This window comes from Miscanthus floridulus, chromosome 9 (assembly GCF_019320115.1).
Source record: "Miscanthus floridulus cultivar M001 chromosome 9, ASM1932011v1, whole genome shotgun sequence".
NCBI lineage: Eukaryota > Viridiplantae > Streptophyta > Magnoliopsida > Poales > Poaceae > Miscanthus > Miscanthus floridulus.
Window position 1 is genome coordinate 47584952 of NC_089588.1, and position 6765 is coordinate 47591716.

Here is a 6765-nt window from a genome sequence, read left to right on the forward strand (position 1 = left end):
CGGCGGGGCGCGCGGGGTGGCCAGGTGCGCAGCGGCGGGCGCGGCAGCGGGGTGCGCGGCGACGGTGGTGGAGGCGCGGGGCGACCGGGGTGCACGCGCGGCGGTGGGGCGCGCGGGGTGGCCGGGCGCACAGCGGCTAGCGCGCGGCGGCGGGGTGCGCGGCGGTGGTCGTGGAGGCGCGGGGCGGCCGGGGTGCGCGCGGCGGTGGGGCGCGTGGGGTGGCCAGGCATCCGACGTCGCAACTCGCTCGAAACCTTCTCAATTTTTACCACAGCCTACACATGCGATAACATGACATCTCGCCAAGTTTCGTGATTTTCGAACTTCGTATGGATTTTATATAATTTTAAAACACTTTTCTGGCAAGTCGGTCATCATGTTACGTGAAGAAGATGCGCGAAATTTGAGGCGAATTCGTGGATAGGGACTCAACATGCACCAATTAACATGAATAACATTTTTTGAAACACTACATTGCAATATTCCATGCACCTGCAGTTCAAATTTGACATATTCGAAAAAAATCAAAGAAATAAAATATACAAAAAAAAGTCAAGACTGACCCAAATTTTAAAATTGAGTTCAAAACAATGTATTGTCGCACCACAAAAAAACTGGGCTAAAAAACCAAAAAAAAATCTTTGCCGAGGGCCTAGCCTAGCCCTCGGCAAAGGGCTTCTTTGCCGAGGGCCTCGCCTCGGGTCCTCGGCAAAGACGATTTATAAAAAAAAAATTGGCCGAAAAACTGGTTCAAAAAAAATCTTTGCCGAGGGCCTGGTCTAGGGCCCTCGACAAAGAATTTTTAATAAAAAAATTTTGCCGAAAAACTGGTTTCACAGAAAAAAAAAAGCCTTTACCGAGGGCCTAACGGGTAGCCCTCGGCAAAGCTTGACAGGAATGGCCGCCGTGACCCAACGGGCCTAATTTGCCGAGGGCATCTTTGCCGAGGGCCGTAGCCCTCGGCAAAGATTTAATTTGCCGTGGGCCTGTCTTTGCCGAGGGCCGGACCCTCGGCAAAGGCCTCTTTGCCGAGGGCCGTTCTTTGCCGAGGGCTCCTGTGTCTGACCCTCGGCAAAGAGTGTCTTTGCCAAGTGTCCGAGATTTGGCCCTCGGCAAAGCCTCAGGCCCTCGGCAAAGCACGCGTTTCCAGTAGTGTACGGCATGAAGCTGTACCGATATTGTCTTTGATCCCGTTGATCATATAGTTGTTAGATCAGGCGAACATGAACATGTAGTTGCAATGTGCCAATCTAGGTCTTTGTTCGGCTTGAAAAATTTTGCAACCTGTAATTTCAACGTGTATGATGGGTTGTTAACTTTGCTAGCATGCAGCTCGTCACCATGGCTAACCAGTAGGCTTGCAGCTACAGTTACCACAAGTTATCTTGAATTTCGGGAAGAAAATTATGTATAGGCATTTTCAGTAAAATACTTCTGTTTGAATACATTTACATGTTCATTTTCTGTTGATGTATATGCGTCATGTGATATTTTTATGCTCTTTTGAATGCATCTATTTATCACACGTTATGAATTACATATACCATGTAATTGCAAAAATAAAATCTTGAATGATTACACTAGAAGAAACATGGTATAAGGTATATGGGCTATCTAAATCTTGCAGACCTTAGACTTATCACCTTTGAGAGGCTCATATTTTTGTCCTAGCATAATGAATATTTGGGATGCACGAATGCTTGGTATTAATTATAAAAATTTACATATATCATAATCCCAAAAAATGCTATGATGCTTCTAAGCATATTTTGTATAACCATTCACTACCTTTCAGAAACCTTGCTACTTGTTTACACACAGTAAACCTATACGCACATGATGATTTTTGTTATAATGATATACTGTATATGCATACCTTCATGAAGAAGAAATATCCTGAAATTACTTTGAATAGTAGAATTATTGTTATGGCCATTATTAAATCCATGTAGGATATTTTGCTACCATTGAAATGTAGTGAATTCCGGATATATATTTCCTGATTATTCTCTAGAATGAGTATATGGCCGAGAGAAATAACAAATGTATTGTGTGACTCACTGAATGAGAAAAATCCCAAATTATGATTATAGAAGAATATCATATTGCATTGAAAGTCGAATTTTCAAGCTTGTATGCCATAGACTGAGGTATAATGCTGATCTATAAATAAACAATAGCTTGAAGCTTTGTATTAAATGTATAGAATACAAGATGGTAAATAAGATTTTATCGATATATATTTCGAAGAAATGTCTTTTGTGTATAGAATATCAAAGAGCAATGTAATACAAGAAGTATTTGAATTTATCGTCAGAAATTACTCAAATAGAAGTTGAGTTAGAATTTTTAGATAGCTCTATGAACCAGGATATATGACTTGGATATGTTACACTCCTAGAAGGATCATGATTACATATCACAACTATGAAGTAGAGCATGCATGAAGCTGCTAAATGTCAAGCATAGAAACTAAGACACGTAAGAATGGATGAGAATTAGAATATTTAAGGTTTTCTTGAAGAACTTAAATCATGTGCTTACATACTTGTTTTGTCTTTGGAATTACTATCCTGAAGTATTAGTGGTAGCGATGCTTTAAGTTTTAATTCCCGCTGAATTAAGTGGATTATGTAAACTTGTAGAAGAGTTAATGGTTACTTTATTAGCTTAAAAACTAATATGGAGAATTTAATATTCTTAGTTGCATTTTTTACATGCAGTAATATATGTTAATATTGCATGGAATGAATTATGTTTTACATATAAACAATTGCCTATTGCCTATCTAAATAAATTTTGTATTAATTTTATCCACAAAGAAGCCTAAATTAACCATAGATGTTAGAGTTCTTTGTGCACTACTACCATGAAGGTAGAAGGAAAATTGAATTTCTTAGAAGCACATGAATAATTAAACTATACTGGCATATGAACTGATCTTAGAAGGATCAATTTAGCCAAGAAATAGTATAATTCATAAACTAAGTATTTAATACTTCAGCCTAAAAATTATAAGTTTATGTCCTACCCTGAATCTGCACACTGAATAGTATACTTAATATGTGAATTTCATGTCATAACCAATGAATGCTAGAAGTATGATTGGATTCTATGGAATGTTAGAAATGATTATTCATAGATGATGCATGAAGCATATTACTATTTGAAGTTATGGCATGAAAAGAGGAAGAAATTTTGGGTAAAGACATAAGAAAATATGGATAATATGTACTTAATAGGCATAGCTTTCCTAAATCTATCTTTAAGTATGTGTATCAGGACTTGAAGTCCTAGCCGCGTCCCTTCTGGTCGAGTTAACTTTCTCTACATTGCACTAATTGCATGTAAGTTTGTAGCTTTGCATTTTATGGTTATCTATTACGTTGGATTGAATATCAACATTCTGCATTACACATGAATGTATATCACTATGTTGTGCTCTCGTTGAGTTGCAACTATCTCCACTCCTGCATGAATATTATCATAGAAGCTATATTCATAGCTTGTAGCTATTATCTTTTCCCCTCATAATTAAATTGGCTAGCTAGCACACTATGTCTATATAGTTCTTGTTGAACTAAGGAATATTTTGCTTTCAATGTGTTGCATGCATAAGCAATATATTGGTCTATAGCCAAGTAGCCTAAAATTAGGAGGAGTTGGTTAATTTGAAATTAGCTAAATGAAGAAGTGACCCTATTGATTGGATGAAAAATTATGGAATTAAGATAGTGGGTAACACACTTAGATGATTTGGGATTTATGAAGAAAAGGCATTTGAAAATTTTGTATTAATGGCAATTAGAAATTTTTAGAAGAAATTCCATATGAATTTGTGTTGTGTGTTTTATACATTTAAAGTATATGGTCCATTTTTTATGTATGAGTAATTGGATCAATTTTTTTGGCTAAACAATAAAGAAGCTAGACAATGAAATAATTATCTAAACTATGATATGTGAAAATCAGGGGGAGAACATCTCTGAGTTTATAGCAATGCTGAATATTCTTTAAGTGCACTTTATGTATTCTAGCTCGCTGCATTTAATGAATACTAAACCCGTGTTTAAATATGTACGTGAATATTTCCCACCTCATCATAGCATACATGAATGGACCTCCACTTGTAGTTGGGAATACATGAATATGAATTATTTTAAGCCTATATTGGGGATATCTTTTGAAGTATGCTATTAAAGATCTAATATTGGCATTAGAGAGAGAGACTATTTTGAATGCCAAATATTATTTTCACATAAGGAAAAAAGATCACAAGAGAAAAATATTCCTTGAAGCTTGATGCAGGAATAGTATCATGTACTAAATCAAACAGTAGTTTGACTAATGCTCTTGTGAAGCATGAAGCAGAGCATATGCTAGATATTTTTGAAAATAAGAGGAGTAACTTGAAGTTATAAAAACCAAAAGTTATGTTTACTAGCAGTAATCTAAATGTTGTATGCTATCAAGCTAAAATCCACAGGAACATCTGTGGGTTTTAGTTGAATAGAAATAAAATAAAACTCCTTCATTCTCATGAAGAGACCACCTCATGAAGAAGGTGAAGCACCTCATGAAGAGAATCATCATGAAGATGAAATCCAACACACGAAGTGCGCACATCATTAGTGTTGGGCATGCAAAACAACAAATCATCTCTTGTTTGGGAAATAACAGAGATAGAATAATCTCACATTATAAGAAGATTGGGAGAAAATAATAGTTGTCGACAAGGCTACCTCTATAATTGCAAATGTTTCTCTTATGAGAACCCGGATCCGGAAAACAAAGTCCATGGCAAAGTTGCTTGTAGCGATTATATTGGGTCAATGAAGAAAGCAATTAAGGGTGAATCTCCTTCTAAGAAGTAAGAAGAAATTAAATGTTCTGCTATATCTCTGGTAAATGAATTGAATGAATATTGAATATGTAGTTAATAAATGGATTATGAAAATTCATATTTCTTGAAGAATATAAATTGCAATATATGAAAATTAAATCTCAAACAAGTACTAAGAAGTCTAAGGGAGAATATATTCATGAATGAATATTGGAGTCTCAAGAAGAGCATGTTCTAGAAGGAATAGTCATCGAGTGGCTTTGTAAGTGAATAACACTATCACATTATGTATATCACACAATAATCTCTCATTTAGTAGAGAATATATCTCATAGAAGAGAAATATTATTCACTAAGAATGAGAACATCCTTGAAGGATTTAATCCATGAAGGATTTACAAGTCAATTCTTAAAGAAACACCATTAATTCCTAAAGTGGATGTAGACCCGAGACAAAGAAAATGAGGAATCCTAAATACCATGAAGGTGTCATACAAACACTCAGAAAGTGTATATTATAAAGCTAGCGATAAATTGTTGATATCCTCTAAAATAGCATACAAGGTATAAGAATAATGGTGATTTTGGCAATTGAATTATCCCTTAAATGCCAAATGCAAGACTGGATTTATTATTTAGTGGTACAATCAAAATCCTGAAGATTTATAGAACATATAATTGGAAAATCCACTAAGAAAGAATTACAAGTATTCAAACTCTAGTATAAGTTTGATACACTATCTAGAAGATATTGAATGTAACTTATTTACCCCCATAATCATATGAAAGGATTTATTACTCTGAAGGATAAATTTTATTTGTGTTGCACAACTAATAAGTGGTTATTTATGCATGAAGCATATTGCTCTTGTTTGCTCATATTATAATTCATTGAAGAATGATAAGCCAACATTTTGAAAGATATACATACCATTATTAAGCACAAATTTATGAAAGGTGTAGTCTGAACAATGAAGTTCAAAGGATGACTTTACGAGGGGAGCAATTTGAGTGAATCTACCTTGAATATAATTAAAACTACTAAAATTACAAAAGATCAAGTAGATCATATTTGCTAAAACATTGAAGTTTATGCATAGATCATGAAGATAAATATCTATTCACGAAGAATAGAATATCCTAAAGAATACATGACCAAGAAGGCTAAATGTTGTACTCTTTTTTCCTATGTGAGTTTTTATTTGAAGATTTCTCACATAAGGTTTTTAATGAGACAACATGTGCAGTGCAATTAACGAATGCGATGTACTCTTTTCTCCAAGAACCGTTTTTCCCATTGGGTTTTCGGATAGTTTTTAACGAGGCATATGCATATCGTGGTAATCGTCCAAGGGGGAGTATTGCAAAACATACGGACTCTATGCTAGATGAAAAGGAGAAGGAGGAATCATAATCCTAGTCCGTTTGTATGTGAGCTCTTACCAAACTCTTAGATCTTAGCAGGACTATATATACGTAAGAGCTCTATATTGTAATTACTAATATTTAGATGAATAAATAATAGTCTCCCTATCTTGTGTCTATTTATTCGTCTACTTTTATCTACTGTGTTGATCATGAGAGACGGAGAGGGAAAGAACCTAACTGCTGACAACATGTTTTATAACCCGGATAAGCATTAACTAACAATTTTTTAGCGGCTTCCTTCGAAAAGATGAAGGTCGAAACCTCTCCCTTGTATATGTTTCAATTTCTGGACCTCCAGGAACATCAGCAATCGTCCTGTTCACTTGGCTTATAAGCCGTATTTTTTCAGCCAACAAATAATATTTTTCTTTCACAATAAATCAGTCAACAATACTTTCAGCCATGGCTTATCAGTCAAACGAACAGGCCAAATAATGTCTTGCTTGGGCTAAACAGTGCTGCTGCTGCTCGGGGAGAAATAAGGGCTAAATTAA